Genomic DNA, 18,641 nt, shown 5'->3' on the forward strand with positions numbered 1-18,641 from the left:
GTATGGGTCATTATGCATAAGCCACACATTATCACACTTTCGGAGACCTGGCTAGGTAGTCATATATCAAATAATGAAATTAATTTGACAAATTACAATTTATACAGATCTGACAGAGTCTCATTGGGTGGAGGTGTGGCCATTTTTGTGTTAGCAGAGCTCGCTTCTGAATTGATTACTCCCCCTGTTGAAGCTTATCTTTTTGAATGTATTTTTGTTAAAATCACACTGCATGAAAACAAGCGACTGATCATTGGAAGTGTATATAGACCACCATCATCCCCTGCTGATTCCTTTAATAATATAATCTCCACCATCAATTCCATCAATTCTATTTCTCAGAAAGGCGAACTAATAATACTTGGTGACTTTAACAAAAATTGGCTTGATAAATCATGCTCTAAAGAAAAAAATCTACTAAATAATCTAAACCTAACTCAACTTATTAAAGAGCCTACTCGTATTACACCCCGGTCTCAAACTCTTCTTGACTGGATACTGGCTTCTCATCCTGACAGATTTTCCAAGTCTGGTATCATGTCAGACTGTTTTAGTGACCATTGTGTTGTTTACTGTGTGTGGAAAATTAAAATTCCGAAAGTGCCCCCTAAGTTGATTAGTATCAGACAATATAAAAAACTGAATCTTGACTTATTTTTGAATGATTTACTTGCTATTAACTGGGACAGATTTCAGTTAATACCTTATGTTCAAGATGCATGGGATTTTTTTCTCTCCGAGTTCACAAAAGTAGTAGATAAACATGCACCATGGAAAACTATTAAGGTAAAGGGTAGACATCTCCCCTGGATCAGTCCTGAACTTATTGACCTCTTTAGGAAAAGGGACAAAGCATGGACAACATACCATCTGACAAGAGACAATGCTGACTGGGAAATATATAGAAAACTGAGAAATCTAAGCAAAACTAAAACTTCTAATGCCAAAGCTATTTACTACAGAGAATGCCTGACTGGTGACTTTAAAAATCCCAAAGAATTCTGGAGAAAAATTAAAACAATTACTAACATCTCTGAAAAACATTCAATTAATCAAATTAATCAAATTAAGCTTGATGGCAATATTCTACATGATCCACTATCTATTTCCCAGGTCTTCAACAATCATTTCTCGTCTGTCTGCTCCTCGCTTCTCCCTGACAGTCAACCGACTACCAGTTCTCCTGGTAATATGCCACCTTGTACCAGTTCTTTTTCCTTTCGGAAAATACGACCAACTGAAGTGCAGAAAGTAATTTGTGAATTAAAGGTAAGCAGTGGTGCTGGACTTGATGGGGTTGAAAATCGTTTTCTCAAGCTAGCCGCCAATATTATTATGTACCCTCTTACTGATTTATTCAACCTGTCACTTGTCTCCAGCGAACTACCACTTATATGGAAATATGCACGTATTATTCCTCTTCATAAAAGTGGTGATCAGCTTGATTGCAATAATTACAGGCCTATCTCCATCCTATGCTCTGTTGCCAAAATATTTGAAAAAATCATCTTTAACCAACTTTCACTATACCTTAGTATTAACAACATTCTCACACCCCTTCAATCTGGTTTTAGATCAAATCATTCTACAGCTACTGCCCTACTTAAATTCACAAATGATGTGTTCTCTGCAGCTGATAGAGGGGAGTTAACTGGTGCCATCTTTATTGATCTTACCAAAGCTTTTGATGTTGTTGATCGCTATTTACTACTTGATAAATTATATGCTATTGGACTTTCTAGAAGTGCATTACTTTGGTTTAGCTCATATTTACATAATCGAAAACAGTGTGTTATTTTGAATGGGAAAAGTTCTGATCTCCTTATACAGCATAGTGGAGTACCTCAGGGCTCTACACTTGGACCACTACTTTTCACCATTTATATAAACAATTTGCCCTCCATTTTTCAAAACTGTAATGTTCATCTATATGCAGATGATACCGTTATTTACACATCAAAACCAAATCTCTCTCAAATTCAAGTTTCACTCCAGTCAGATTTCACCCTCCTGCAAGACTGGCTATTCCAGAACAAGTTACTTTTGAACAAAACTAAATCCTTCTCTATGATCTTTGGTACCCGACACAAACTCAAATCTTTGACTGGCTCATGTGATATTTCTTGCAATGATGGTACAATTCTGCATAGAGTTGACAGTTTTAAATATTTAGGGGTATGGCTTGACTCTAACCTTTCATTCAAACCTCATATTGATCATATACTGCATAAAGTAAACTTTGGTCTCGGTACTCTTTACCGCTCTCGGCACTGTTTTACCTTAAAAGTTAGGAAAAAACTTGCTACCCAACTGCTATTTCCCTTATTAGACTATTGTGACGTTGTTTATCTCAATGCTCCGAAATCTGTTCTAGCCCCGCTAAACATTGCTTACAATAGAATGTGTAGATTTATTCTCGGTTGTGATTTCCATACACACCACTGTGCACTGTACCTAAACCTCAATCTCCCTTCTCCTGATTTGAGAAGACATTTGCACTGGCTTGAGTTCATTTATAAAAGTTTCAACTTTAATTATCCCCCATATTTGAAACAGTATCTCTTTCGTTTTACATCAACCCACCAAGTTAGACATACCTCTCAGCTCTTCTTCACCGTTCCTCTAGTTAAAAAGGACATTGGCAAAAGAGCCTTCAAATTTAAAGCTCCTGCTGATTGGAATAACTTACCTGCTACCATCAGATCTCTCCCTACTCTGACTTTGTTCAAGCGTGCATTGTCGTCTCACCTCAAGGTTGAATGTTTTTGTATGACCTGAAGTACTTTATTTATTGTTTAAGGGTTGTTGAGGCTCCATCTTATTTCACCATCTCCTCATGAGATGACCCACCTATTGCCCATTTCTAAGTCTTTATTTCTAAGTCTTTATTGTTATGATTTTGTATATATAGTACAGCTACTCTACTTTACTCTACCCAATGATATGCATTCAATGTAACCGCCTATAATGTATTACCATGTGCTGTATGCTTAGGCTGAATGTTTGTAATTTTTTGGTTATTTCTTCCGATGTATGTGTGTGAATGTTGTTTGTATGTTGTACTTGTTTGTTATTTGTTTTCTTGGGACCCCCTTGAAAACGAGGTGATTCACCTCAAGGGGTTTATCCTAATAAAGAAATTTGAATATAAAGTGATCCAAATGAGATGCAGAGACTCGTGTAAGTGATTGATGCGGGCCAAGAAAGAGCCTATCAACAAGTTATAACTTCCTTTTTTGGTGATCTTTTGATGTGCTGGTAATGATTTTGTTATCTTTGGATGGACCAAGGCTAGCAGTAAGTGTACTGTACTGTCCTGTACTGTAAAGTATTACATTTGTAGCCTTTGCGCTAAGTAAACAATATTTGACATACAGGAGAATAGTTCCAATCTTTCCGTCCAAATCTTGAAAAAACAGAAAAGCATATTCCCAAAAATGTCAAAGCAGACGTGAAACTGCCTCGTTAAAGGGGACTTCTGCAAAACAACAAGCGACTTCAAACTACCGGCTGGGCGAAATAAGGAATTGAGGAATTACATTTTTGGTTTTGTTGCCCAAGAAAAGAGACTAAAGGATTAAAGGATCAAGCAGGAAATCACAAATGCAATCCCATCTTTTCTCTGAAGAGCCTCGTATCACCCATTGAGGGGCGAAGTCATTGGAGGGTATTTGTTCCTCTTCAACTCACTGCTTCACTTCTGAGGCTGAAGCCGGGGGGCATAAGAAGAACTGGGAAGAATTGAGAGAGGGTCTTGTAGAGTTATTCTACACTGGTCAATAACGCTATTAAGCACTAATGCATTCAGTGGAAGCAGACTGAATTTGATTGTGAAGCTTTATTCGAACATGGCAGGAAGCAGCAGCAGCAGCAGCAGCACATCAAAGGGAGGCTTTGTGCACAGAGGACCAGATTAAGGCCTCTGACGCAAGGATGGACCCGGCCAAGAGAAGGCCATGAATACACACAATCACACACACACATCAAGGAAAACTGCTTCAGCACACGAGCCAACACACTGCGAAGGCATTCAATCTAATTCCACATTTTCCATTCGCTTTCACTGGGAGTCTACAGGCGCTAAAAGGAGGCACCAAAATACTCAAGATTTGACTTTACTTCGATACTGATTGTCTAAAAGATGCATAAAGCAATCATACATAACCGTGTTAAAGGAATACTTTAGGGAAAGGTTCATCATTTGGGAAATCAACCCGACAGTAAAAAGTTACATCGTCCCAAAAGGCCAAACCTATCTTATCTTTCACCCAGCTCTTTTTTGGTTTCTAATATGCACTTTTGATGAACAAGTATTGTTCCCTAGAGAGTCGTGTTAAGGATGTGGCGGCCATGTGTGCTGTCTGACGAGGTCACCATTGGTATTCAGAGACGGAAACAAACACCAATAACATCCATGTGTTTGGGAATTCTTTCACAAAGGCTCAGATATTTCCTGAATCATCTGGCAATGTAGTTTTTAGCAAAAGTTAAAATATGTTGTATTGGTTTTGGGACTATTTTCAGTGGTGGATGGATACAAATGTTATTATTTACAGTAGCTCTATATGGAAGAAAGGAATAGGCTACTGTGTTATCAGACTCTGGATCAATTCATTGTTAGTTTGGGTGTGTTCTCATGATTTGCAGCCATAAGACAGTAAAGTGTCTCACTGGCCGTACCCTTTAAGGTGTTCTAGTAAACACTGCTGCATGCTTCCCTTTGTTCAAAGGCTCACTCCAATTTGTTTGGAAATTGTGTTTTATTTTTAATTTGATCAAAGACATTGCACACGAAGCAGTCTATGTGGTCTATGAAACAGTTCCTATGTTCACTTCCCACAGTTAGTAGAAACAGCTATTTCAGAGGTTGCATCTAAGTATAACAAGGCAGATGTCGTTATTTGATTTGCATCAGTCATACTAATGAAAGTGAGGGACACAAGGACAAAGAAAGCGCCTGACTGAACTAAAAATACAACTCCAGTCATTTAGACTAACAGTGTTAATGTTCATTTCCTGCAGCAGAGGAGTAAAGAATGAATGTTCTTAAAAAACAAAACTATCCACACATTACCCCTCTCCCTCTCCCTCCTCCTCCTCCTCCTCCTCTCCTACTTTCCCTCCACCCCCACCTCCTACTTTTTTTACGATGCCCTGCTTCCTAATAAACTTTTGTGGTGTTTGGAATCCATTAGGAGCAATATCCCACTTCTCAAAACATCCTGGCTCATTCTGGGGGAGTGGAGCAAGGAGACGGAGGAGCCGCGGGAGGGGAGGGCCTCACATTTCCATTTCTATTGAATGCAGACTGAGGGGGGATTTAAGCATGGAGAGCAGGGCCGCTGAGCGTACAGTCCGACGGTGAAGAGAAAGAATGTCATCGGGGAGGATCTCAGGGGGAGAACGCACTGTTAGCTATAAACGTTCTTTGGATATTATCTATTGTTTTCAATTCAATATATTTTAAGAAAACTTAAATTTTATTTAAGTGGTGGGGTTTCCTAAAACAAAGTGAATAGACTATAAAACACAACAGAAGAACTATGACAAAATACATCAAATGTTGGATTGTCGTTTTAGACGACCATATTGAGCTGTTAGCATGCTAACTTATAGACAGGATGCTAGCTATTAGCCTGTTGCAAAGCCAGACACTTGAATCACTGCAACACCAAACTGTGAGAAGTCTTTGGCATTGAAAAGTTCAGACTAACAGGAGACACATGCAACAATGAAATGTTCCTGAAACAAATGAACCATGTAGTTGTTGAACCACTCCTTCAGTCCTTGCGTCATAAATCTGTTTAGCAACAGTTAGCTGGTAAACTTTGTTTGCTAAGTGCACAATGAAAGTGTCTTGTTTCTTTCTCGCAGGACGATTTGGTTAATCAGAATAAAAACAAGATGTAAGTGCAACTTCAATGGCAAGGTCACTGCTTTAAACACAGCTTTTAGGGATCTGAGAACTCGTTCTTGAAGGGACTTTTACTTTCAATCATTCCTTTATAATCTCCCTCCCTTTTCACCTTTGCATGTACAGGTATTGTCACAGGCCGCTTTTACTCATATGTATTCCCACCATATCAGTTCTAGTGGGTGTTATCAAGCTCCAAACAAACCTTTAATCCAATTCAGATAGCAGGCACTCAAGTGTCGCAACAATTGTTCCCACAGTGTGAAAGTAAGCCACTATCTGGAAAACACAAGGGCTGCAAGACAAATGTGTGGCGGGGTGCCAGCGGGGGGAGGTACAGGAGCGAGGGGCCTGAGATTACAGACAAAGCAGGAGTAAACAGTGCCTTCAGATAAAAAAACAAGACCGGGTACTTTTAACAATAGTTCTTTCCTGGCAGGGAGCAACAACAAAGCGCCTTCCTGTATGCGAGCCCCCTTGCATGCGCCCTTACTTCCCGTGGACGCTCAGACATGTGGCTCACCGCAGACACAGCAGCGCTGACCGACCCCACGTGCCGTCAACCTTTGACCCCCCGCGCCGCTCGCTCTCACACCACACTGCTGGAAGAAGTGATCAGATGCTTAGTGGAAAAGTACTCCATTACAAGCTAAAGGTTCTCCTTCAAAATCCTATTCAGGGCAGAGGTGTAATCAACAAAATGCACATAACATTTTGACAGTTTGAAGACTCATTCTGCAGAATGATAAACTCTGACTGCTACATTATTACATCAGCCCATCTCATAGAAGATTCACTTGAGAGTTAAGTAGAAAAAACTGACATTTGATGTTCTTTTTATAGATTTTTCTGTGAATCTTGTTATAAGTGAATTGTGGGATGATTTTACTTTTGGACGTCAAAAAGTTATTGAAATGTAACCAGATGGAGGGGATATTTCTTTAGCTACTAAAAACGTGTAGACCTGCGAAACATTTCTAGAAGCCCCAGTTACGGCCCGTCCACACAGCAGCTTTGAAAAAATCTTGAAAATCTTGGAGGTGGGCGTGTCTGAAAGCTTGGGGATTTTTTGCGAGCAACGCGACCAACAACCAATCACATGAATCTCCCGCCCCGACATACAAAGCAATAGCAATGTTAAAACGAAATAAATTGGATAGAAAATCCCCAAACAGGCGAAAACCTACCAGTTTCACCCACTGTCTCTACCACCTCCCTCCATGCCTGGCTCCTCCGGTTTGTATCCCGGTAAATAGTCTGGTCGTAAAGAACCGGGTGATTTGCTACCGTCATTTCTCGTTTGGAATATGAGGAAATGAACTGCGGTATGTCTCTCCCAGCTTACACGCGGTTTGATTGGCTAGCGCTTGTACTGTCAGATTTGCATAAACGGGATTTGATTGGCTGACGCTTCCAGCTCAGCTTCAAAAGTTGAACATTGGCTCAACTTTTGAATCCTGAAAATCCTGGAAATCTTCGCTTTGCTTCCCCACAATGCAGTTTGGCGAAAAGCGAGGCAAAGTGACATCAAAGTGAATGGGCAGAGAAGCGTTGGAAGATTTTTTAAAGCTGCTGTGTGGACGGGCCGTTAGACATTGCTTTTTAAGCTTCTTATAATATGTTTTTTGAATAATAAATCTCAACTTCAAAAGTAAGTGGTAAAATATTGTGGAGTGCAAAGTGCAATATTTGCCTTTGGAAAGTAGTAAAAACAAATGATAACATAGCATAAAATTGACAAGTACAAGTATGAACAATGTGTACTTGAGTTCAAGTACGAAGTTACTTTCCACAGCTGGAGAACACGCACACAAGGCAGTCCCATAAGAAATCAATATCATTGGAAATGTTGTTTGTTCCCACTCCCACTCATTGGATCCTGTCTGACTCAGCTCCTTCAAAACAGCACAAACATCTCCAAGGGGCAAACAACAATGGAGAGAAGAAATAACGGTTCAAACTGGGTAACTGATTCATTATGTCTGTCTTGCTTTTATAAGTTCTGGCAACACTCACTTGGCTGAAGAAAAAAAACATATCTCTGGATGGCACATCTCTGTGGACACCAGAAAGCCTCTTTCCTTCTAAATCATGACTATAAATGACGTTTGTGCGCTCCATGCTTTTATGATTTCAGCCGAGGAGGGGGCTAAGGATCATAAAAAGAAAAGAGAAAAGGAGAACACAGGGCTTGTGGGTAATTACGGCGCAGAGTGGTAGGAGAGGGAGCGTTTGGGAAAGACTCGGGGCCAGATGTGTGAGGAATGTTCTGGCTGCTGCAGCGTGCAGAGGTGGGTGGATGGATGGATGGGTGGGTTGGGGGAGAGAAGACCAGTCGAATAACACAGCCTGCAGATCGTTAAAGAGCTGTCAGGCCTCCAGCGCTCTACTGTGTATTTCACATCATCTCGCTGTGCAGCTACAGCCTCACCTTTCTGCCTGGAAGCAGAGTGGAAAGAAACCTTGCTCTTTTACTCGTATTTAGTATCCACTTCATTTTTAATTTACTGGATCTTAGGAGGAAATATTGCACTTCTCAGGGATGGCAATTTGACTAAACGTTCTCAACAACTATTAAATAGAGTTAGCTGAAATGTTGTAAAGACAGTCATGGTCCCCAGAGGATGAATCAAACTTTCCTCAAGTTGACTTGTTCAAATACTTTGGTTAACAACCACACACCTGCAAAATTAATGGCATTCCCAGCAGCCTAAACTGCACTCTTTTGGGCCAATTAGAAAATGTGAGCATGGTAACACTCAGGGTGTTTCTCAATGTCGAGGACGCTTGCTTGGTAGCACATGTACCTCCGAGTCAGTTGCTTCAGAAGCGAGGCAAGAATCCTTCCTTGCCTCGGAAAATGAAGAATGGTGGAACAGGCTAACAGATGTGCAGGTGTGCGTCATATTCGAGGCCCCGCCTTAAATGGAATGCGATTTACGCCCAAGATTTGGAAATTGGTCTGTGCGCAGAGCATTGTGGGGATTTTAAGACACATGTGCAGCCTTGAAATTTCTCGCTACGAAGTACGCCGGCCTCGGTAGAATTCCAAGTATGCTGGACATTGGACCAGTCCTTCGGCAGCACTCGATGACGTAGTATGCTTGAAATAGTGGCTCTGGAGCAGCCTTCCTCGACATTGAGAAAGACCCTCAGGAACCATGGCGTCCACCATACCTGCTGAACATCTGCATGCTAACATTGTCACTGTGTGCATCTTAGCATTCCAACATTAGCATTTAGATTAAAGCACAGCTGTCCCTGATCAAGCAACTATCCCTTTCCACTATGATGAGTAGAAGTAAGATTAACCATACAACTTATGAGCACATTGTTACAGATGACTCCTTGTGTTTTCAAATGTTATGGACGTGACCTGTTACAACAAGCAGTGTCTACTTGGGGATCCTTGTAACATTTCAGTTGTTTATGAGTTTTGTTTTCATTTGAATAACTGTTAGGAGCCTAGATTGGTCAAAACACCAAGTAGTAAACAATGCTTGAAAAATGCCCAAAAATGTCCCTCTAAGAGTTCGAGGGGTTCAGACCTGTGTGATGGGAACCACTGGACCAAACTACTGCACTGTTTGTAAAGTGGTTTAAGCTAGCTCTAACTTTAGCAACTACAAAAGTAAAAGGCAACTTACATATTGATGTATCGTTATTCACGATCTAAAAATGCCGTAAATGGTAATATATCATCACAATTACACATTTACCTGTTTTAGGATAACTTTTTTCTTGTGGTACTCTAAGTCTATTTGCAGATAATACATCTGTACTTCTCCTTAAGTATTTCGGTACTTTTATTTAAGTCAATCATCGGCATACAGCTGCATCACCGAATGCCATACTCAGATCAATCGGAGCCACAAGAAGCTGGGAATTTACTCATATGAGCTACCCACAATGCACCTGGAGTGTTCAACCTGCGTCACAGGCAGATAGCAAAAAAATATATATAAAGAAACCCGCCCTCCATCTGCTTCTCATCCATCTCCTCTTCCTCCCCCCACCCCTGTCTTGCAGACTCTCTCTAACTCATCCAAGCCTCCACCACAACCTCTGGTGCTGTGGAATGGATAAAAAGGCCACAACAGCTGGGTCTGAATCCTGACCAGGACCACCCCTCCAGACCTGACCAACAAAACTCCCTCTCCTCCTCCTCCCCCCCCCCCCCCCCCCCACCACCTCCTCCACCAGCACCACCACCTCTTTGAGTCTGGTCCCACATGTTTCAGAGACAGAGCCGAGAGACGTTTTTCCCATTACTGGCTTTGTTTATGAAGTGATTTATTTAGGTTTTGCATTCATTAAAATTCATTAACAGAGTTTTGATAAATGAGCTGCTTCATCTGAGTTTGTTTACAGTTACAGAGGAAAAAAATCAAAGTTATGACATATATACAAAAGTCTATTTTCCATGTTCCTTCTTGAGCGCTTCAGGGCCAATATAACCCAAGATGTACATGGTTCAAATAAATTCCTGATTGTGCCTTTAAGTCGGGAGCGTGTTGTTTGTTCAGCTGCCGAGCGCCTCAGAGAGAAACCCGGGGAGGCCGCGGAGAATTCATACCATTCATCACAGAGGGAACGGGGGGAGGAGGTGGAGGGGAAAGAAAGAGCGAGGAAATGAAGAGACAAGAGTGTGTGTTTTTTTCTGCTCTGCTGAGTAAGGAGAGAGGTAAGCTCAGCTTTCTGACAGCTGGGCTGTGAAACCTCTGCTCCTCTGATTGACTGCTCCTGCCTCCTTCATGGGGACGTTCTGTACAAATCACCTGACATCTGCAGCAGCGAGGTTAAGAGTCATTTCAGTTCTACGCTCTCAGTGAGGATGTGTCGTTTTTCACTTTGCAACCATGCAACAACAATTTGGTTCTTTTGAAGACAACATTTCAGGAAAAGCGTTAGAATTTTAGAAACGTAGAATTAGGAGATTGAGTCCACGCCCAAAGCTTGAACTAAGAAGCAATTAGCTTAGATTAGCATAGCACAAAGACTGGAAGCAGGGGGAAACCGCTAGCTTGGATCAGTTCAAAGTTCAAACAACACACACACCAACACGTTTTAAGCTCCCTAATAATAACACTATTAATGATCTCACTGGTTAAGCCTTTCGCAAACAGAAAACAACATGTTGTGGTTTAAGGAGGGTCACAGTTTGGGTGCTGTGACTTCCTGGAGTCTCGTTACAGTGTGGTTGCCACGCAACTTTAGGAAAAAATACGGATTCAGCAAAATATTCCAACATTGTTTTGAAAACAATGTTGGGTCATTACAACCTTTTCTTCATTGTTGTTTTAATCTAATCTAGATTATTGCATTATCCGTCAATTTTTTCTCCCATTTAATAAAAAAAAAGGGGAAGAAAGCAATAGTAATCAAAAAATGTTTGGTCAAATGTAGTGAATGTCCTCACGATACGCTTGCTGGCCAAGCTGTGTATGATTCAAAACAACCTAGTGTTGATATCCTGGCCTGGCTTTGAAAATGGAAAAAATATTTTAGCCAATCAGCAACAGCTGCTTGTGCACAGGACAGGGGAAATGCCAAGGATGTATAAAGAGAAAGGCATTGGGAGTGAGACGGAGAGTCCGTCTGTTTGGGTGCTGACACATTTCAAATCAACAATGCTTCTCCAGAATTGCTCACTCCAGCTTTAATTGTTGAACCTATAAAATGTTGATTAAAAAAAAAAATGTCTTGTACACTTTCCGAGTTCACAAAAAAAGAACTAGTCTTTTCAGCACTAACTAAAGCACTAATGTTGAAGGATCAGTCTTGAAGGCTGTCCTTGAAGGACTGTACCAGAATCAACAGAGACAGGAACCTGTGAGTCCTGAGTAACGTCTGGATACGGAGTCACGCTAATGTGAAGACATACAAGGACCATCTGGGTACTTATGGGAACATGCAGGCTTCTTTACAGTCTCTATTACAGCTGTTATTATCACAAAGTAATCATCATGGTATGTTTCAGTTTGTTGAAAGCAGAATCTGTCGAAAACGGGCGGTTGGTAGGGCAACAAAACATACAAAGTAAACTGACAATATCTATTAGTGGAGAGTGACTTAACAATGACTCAAACTGAGATGCATCTCTAAACTGCTCCCACTTCCTCAGTCATGTCCGAGGCCATGCCAGAGCCTTGCTTCATCCTGTTACTCACTTTAGTTGCACCAGCGCTGCTACACACAACTGTCTCATCAGCATTTCTCACTTCCCCAAAAGCTTTGAAAAACACTTTGGGATGGCTGACTCCAGATCAGGAGGAACACAGCCTCTGTGGTCAGGGAATAATCCTAACCATGTAAACCACACTGTGCCCAGAACAGCTGTGATCCCTGCTGATTCAACATAATACTAATGCTGCGGAGGGATTTTTACCATTCGACTATGTTTGGAGTAAAATATTTTGACATAATCACATTTGCTATCATACCAGCGTCCGTCGGAGCCGAGCTGAGGCCGGAGCGAAGGCACCGGGACAAGATAAATAAGGAAGGGCGGGAAAATAAACCACACAGAGAAGTTGTTTTGAGAGCCCCAATCGTTTATTACCCTCAATTTTCAGGGGCTGAAATTTCAGCCTCGCTGTGAGGAGAAACTCGAACCGATGGTCCAGCTGTCCACAGCCTGCCAAAGTTGAGAAAACCTCTGCCGCACACGCTCTCCCAGACCCACTCCCACACTTCCCCTCCTGTCTCATCTCTCCCAGCCAGGTAATCAAATGGGAAACACACACCCAAACGCACACCCAAACACACACGGCTGTGACAGGGAACAGGACGCACTGTTGTGACATGTAGGCCACACAAACAAATCTGTCTCAGGGCTGGGTAACCATATTCCCCGTTGTATATTTTTATGTTCTTCTGCTTGTTCCCACTATACAGCGAGAAAACACTGATCGGAGGTCAAACATTAAAAAGCATTTCATGTTGGTTTTTTCAGCAGGCAGAGGGGATATGTGGTTGAAGCCCTGGGGTACTTTCAAACTCGTCCAGCGCAAGCATTGCTCCAATGTGAAAGAACAAGAACGATGATATATCATTTTTTTCTTTCCCATGTAGTTCATTTAACATAGGCCACACAAAAAGACACTCAACTGATAGACTCTCAGTATGAATCCAACATATACAATCAAATATAAATGTGAAGAATTGAGATTTGTTGGAAATAGGTCAAATCATCTATTATTGATGTGGGGAACGGTTTGTGGACACTTCAAAGTTGCAATGTTAAAAAACTTATTTGAAACTATTTCTGTTAAAGTTATTTCATTTATTTTTAATGATTGTTAAAAAAGGGTCAGACCAAAACCAGACCACTGCTATTAACAAGCTATGTAACTAATAAAGTATTTTTTTCAAATGTCCCTACTCCTGTTATTCAAGTCCCTGAAGTGATAGCCTCTGCACAACTTCAATCATGACTGTCTCTGCTTTATTTAACAGTGATCATGGTCTGCTGGCCCAGAAAGCCTTTCTTTTCTTTCCTCTTGTGTATCTCGCACAGGAGGAAGGAAGGCCTCTCTGACCGCACAGCGACTCATTATCAACGTTTCTGTCACACACAGGGAATTAGTGACCTTGGGCACCGGACAATGAGAAGTTGTCTTATCAGTCTCCTCTGGCAGTCTAGCAGTCTGTATCTGGGACACTTATCAAAAAGCTAACTCTCCCACAGCCTCCCACTCAGCTCGGATACAGGAAAGTATGAGTAACCATGGCTACGTGAGTTCACGGTGCTATAGATCAAAATCATCGAGTCTTGTATTTGTGTTACGATATTTATCTTCCAACACTTTTCACATAAGATAATGAATTACTTGAAACTTTACGCCTTTTTTTTTCTTCTTGTAAATACAGATGGTTTTTTGGTACAGCCTGTACTTTCTGGAAAACTAAACATCTCAGAGGTGTAGGACACGTGCAGACAGAGATTGAACAAGCATTTATACATTTTTGTCACCATTTGGGGGAAGCACTGAAAGCTTAAAACACAACTCGGACATGTTATTAGCATTAGAAGTTGTTTAGGCTTACGTGTTAGCAACAAAAAAAGCCTATTTACTATTAAGTACACATCTAGCCAACAAGAAGCTACATTATCATTCATAGATTGGGTTTGAGTCCACCTGATTAACTTTAGTCCAATATTCACTCTCCTTTCAACTTTATTTTGTTCTCCACCAACCCATCAGTGGAACATCTGGCGTTTTAGCTGCTAAATTCTCCAGCTAGTTTCTATCTTTGTGTACAGTGGATTTATCTGAGCTTTTTGACTGAAAACAGATATTCCAGTGATCAAGAGTTGGTTACGGAAACACATCACGAAATGTAGCAATGCATTCACGAGCTTCATTGGGCCCGCGGGAAACGCAATTTTGGCGAGAAACATTTTTATTTGGTACACCTGTACAGTCTAATGCAACCCAATACAACAGTTCTGCTATAAAGTCTACTTTTATGATAACTATAATATTCATTTTTACTGTCATAAAGGTGTTTATTCAAGTATATACTTTAGCACTGAGGTCATAGTTGGTGGTGTTGATGTACTGGACTGCATTGTATTTAGAGGTGTTTCTAATTCTCAGAAACCCTCATGTTTGTTAACACCAAGTAAAAGTAAGGGCTGGATGCAATCTGGTTCAACTCCTACTTTAACTATTACATCAAGAATAAGCTAATATAGTTAACTTCACATATTAAAAACAATATTACCAAAAGCTATGCTTAATTATGATTTTGTGATGTTAAACTTTATGGCAGGACTGTTGGTTTGGACTGCATTACATTGTAGATGTCACCTTCTATATAGTCACTAAGTGTATTTAAACTATAATACAGAACTGTGCGTTTCCCCAAAGATAATTAGCTTTAACCTTAACATAATCATATTAGAGTAGCATAATAAAAACTATTTAATCAGGCTCTAATGTCCTCAAAAATATTATTTTTCATCTCATAATCACTTATTTTATAAGGTGTACATGTACAACGACTATGTCAACAAAAACGTAACTTTAGCACTTTTGTCAAAATACATTTTCTGGCAGAACTATTGTTTTGGACTGCATTAGATTGTAGATGTTTACTTAAGATAATGGTCACTACATTTATGTGAACATAACAGTGATATAGAAACTGTTTGTTTCCCAACAGGATTCTTTCAACCAGGAGAATATAACTCCATATAGTAGAACAATCAAAACTTCCGTATTTAATTGGCCTAACATTATTGTTTTTATTATCCTAATGATAATTATAATCAACATAATGTCCATAAGTCTATTTTTAAAATTGCTTTCCTGCTGCACATTATGTTATATAGCGCAAAATAAGTCAATGTAAGTGTATTGTTCAGCTCTGTAGGGGGGCTCACTGCCTAAATGCTGTTGTTGTTATGGAAGTCAGTGGTGGTGGTAGAGACGTTCAACAAGTGCCAGAGGAGAATGAAGGGCGGAAGAGGGTACATGGGAGGAGGAGCAGGGTTCATTGGCCAGCAGATGTTTCAGCTTTTGGGTTTTGGCTAGAAAAGGGCAATTAAGAGCTGCTCTTAATGAGGCTGGCAGCCACCCCATAAACTGTCTGGTTCGGTGAAAGAGCTGCTCATTAGACGGAGCTGCCCAGAAAAACGCCCGCCTCCCCCCCCTCACCCGCAGCACCCACCGCCTCCACTCTAACTAAAACAGGAAGTGATGGATCAGACATTTGAAAAATGGTATGCTAGCATTGCACAAAGTTACTATTTTATGTCTGGCTTCACTAACAGATCCTACGTCTGTGTGTGTGTGTGTGTGTGTGTGTGTGTGTGTGTGTGTGTGTGTGTGTGTGTGTGTGTGTGTGTGTGTGTGTGTGTGTGTGTGTCCTTATGTGTCCTTGTGTGCTGGCATGTTTGTTGTGCTGAGTGTGGTAATGATGCACATTTTCCATGAGGTAGGTTGCTGTGTACCCTGCAGCATTAAACAGAACATCACTGATGAGAATGGCAACATTAAAATACCAAAACGACCAAAATAGACCCGACTATGATCCGCAGATCTTGTTTTTCCCACCCTCGTTTATGTGCACCATAAACTTTTAATTTATCCGTCAAAGAGCTTGATGCAGAGCCGGAAATCTAGAGTTGTTGGCTTTCTACGGCACAAATGCTAGGAATCACGATCAAACAGAAATTCAGTTGGTGATTTTCTTAATGTATCGATCTCTGGTCACCACCACGCTTCCTAGTAAAGTGCAGAGACTTGCAAACTGGTGGACAGTAACCGAATAAATGTACGTAAGTACTGAACTTTAAGTACAAATGTGACTTTATTTGAGCTTTTTTATTTCCCGCTCCTGAACATTTGTGCTCTAACACTCAAAAGGGAACATTTTCGGGCATACGGCGAATTTGCTTTCAATACTCAGCAATTTCTTAATGCATGCCTTTACCTTTTAAAGGAGTAATTTAAAGTATGGTATACTACTTTTATTTAATCTTAAAGGTTCTGGAAACTGAGGGATTCTCCACTCTCACGCTATGTGGCGTCTTCTTCCCCCGCACCTGTCTGGCACAGCATTCCTATTGAGTCTTGACAAAACTAGGTCATTCGCAAAGCTCTCCCTGGACACGAGCACTGGAAAGAAAATAAACGGCGATGTGAATGGAGCTCCACTGGAGGTGGCCCAGCTTCCTGCCAGGGCCACAGAGGGATGCTGAGAGGAAGGTTAAGATAATGCAAAGTTGTGATAACGTATGGCCGTTTCTGCTTTTTTTTCTATAGCTGTGGAGATAATCATGCCTCTGATATATATCTAAAACTGTTCCATATTTTCTGTGTGATGTGGCTCTCTGAGCCTCCTCCTGGTGCGTTCAATAAAATGTCTGTCATCTTATAAATCATGAAGGAATTCCTTATCCCATATCTCTTTCATAACTCCCCACCCCCACCCCTTTTGTCTTTATATCCTTTCAAGCAGACCCCCGGATGATGTCTGATAGCAATTAGCCTTCTAAACACTTTATAAACAAGTCAGTCACAATACGTATGATCTATTGTTCGTATCACACTGAAGTATAAAACAAGTTTGCGGCACACATGCTGTTGTCATCACCACTAAGACAGGGCTTCTAGAAATATCTGGTGGAAACCAGCCGAGCAGGAAGTGAGTATGAAAAAGCTCAGATGAGAGACAGGAAATCAGATGACTAGAGTTTTATTGTTTTTTTCCCCCCCCCCCTCATAGTTCTACGGTGGAAAAAGGTTCTGGCTTAGTTCTAGGGTATAAGCTCCAGACAAAATGGCACAAAAATGCTCACATCTGAACGAGCCATATTTCTCTCTATACTGAAATGTTGAGTCCATATAGTTATGGAATCAATCCCTGCCCCCCCCCACATCGTCCCTTCACTATGAGCCCGAGGCGTATGTCTGCCAGATGTCCAGAGAGGGGGGGGGTTATGAAAGGGCTGAAGAGTGCCAGAGGTGTCTTATATCGGAGGAATTATTACCCTAATGATATAACATAACACATGCCGTCAGTCCCTCCAGGAGAAACAAACCCCGATCTATATTAAAGCCACGTCTCTTTCATTTAACTGACCTTTTTTTGGGAAAGCAGGAGGAGGAAGATGATGACGAGGATTTTGCTTTTTCCATCCGGGACTTATACACCACCAGTCTGTACCTGAAAGTACAAAAAGATCACATCACAATCTTGTTTTCCACACACAAAGTAATATTCTCAACTATAAGTTCACTATATTTCACAAACGATGTACCATACATGACGCTGCTTTAGGTCTTTGAGAGCGAGTGCAGACATTATTCTTTTATTTTTCACATCTGTAATTGAGAACTACCGGTATATGGCAAAAGTGTTTGTGCAACGCTTTAAAGTCAAAACTGCTCCACCAATTGAAAATCTGCTCAAAGATTGTAGGTTAATAACCCTGCTATGAGAAACTCACATGAATCAGCCTAACATAATAACATATTGAGGCTAGCCAACAACATTGTTTCTTACCCCAACCCTGTTCTAAACAGTTCATGTGAAGTTTTACCATCAAATCGGGAGATACAGGGTTGCACGATTTATATAAGTCAGATTGAATGCAGTTGTTTGTTGAATCGTTAAATGAAAAACCAAGTAAAGTAAGTAATTCCCAGGTCAAATGTATGTTAAATGGTAGGGGTGCACCGAATGGGAAATTCTTGGCCGAAACCGATACCGAAAATAGGAAACAGTTGGCCGAAAACCGAATGCCGAAAGGCCGAAAATGATTGATAGAAATATATATAATGTATACATTTTTTACCAATTTTGTTCAGCTGCCTGATTATGGAAAAAGACATGATTATGGCAAAACTTAACTTAAATAATAATCACTATTATGGGTCCATAAAACATGTATTCAGCACTTTTGAATGCATACAGTACATTAATTCCAAGTCAAGTCCATTTTATTTTCTCTGTAGGATAACTACAACAAAGTGCATTCAGAACAAAGCCAAGGTGCTTTAAAACTGCATAAACATCTAGGCCAGTAGGCCTGCAACAAAATAGTGTAAATAAAGACTTTAACAGCCAGGCCTTCAACAACAACAAATGCACCTATAAGTGCATGCATACAAATGTGCAAAATGGATAAATCCACATGAATGTAACTATTTACAAATGAAATTACAATTCAATTTCAAGAATCTGTAAATAAGGCTGTCTGTCCTCATAAGCA

General features: G+C 40.7%; 1 protein-coding gene across 7 annotated transcripts in view; it reads right to left on the minus strand.

The window, feature by feature from the left end:
* The window catches only part of plekhh1 (pleckstrin homology domain containing, family H (with MyTH4 domain) member 1), a 168,726-nt gene extending 151,133 nt beyond the window's left edge, over positions 1-17,593 (minus strand). For 6 of the 7 annotated variants that reach the window (XM_079692024.1, XM_079692023.1, XM_079692021.1 and 3 more), the window contains exon 1: positions 17,510-17,593. The gene's annotated coding sequence lies outside the window, so the exon portion shown is untranslated. The remainder of the gene's footprint in view (positions 1-17,509) is intronic. The other variant, XM_079692022.1, reaches the window with a different exon arrangement.
* Positions 17,594-18,641: the final 1,048 nt, after the last annotated feature.

The sequence above is a fragment of the Notothenia rossii genome (assembly GCF_949606895.1).
Source record: "Notothenia rossii genome assembly, chromosome: 7".
Taxonomy (NCBI): domain Eukaryota; kingdom Metazoa; phylum Chordata; class Actinopteri; order Perciformes; family Nototheniidae; genus Notothenia; species Notothenia rossii.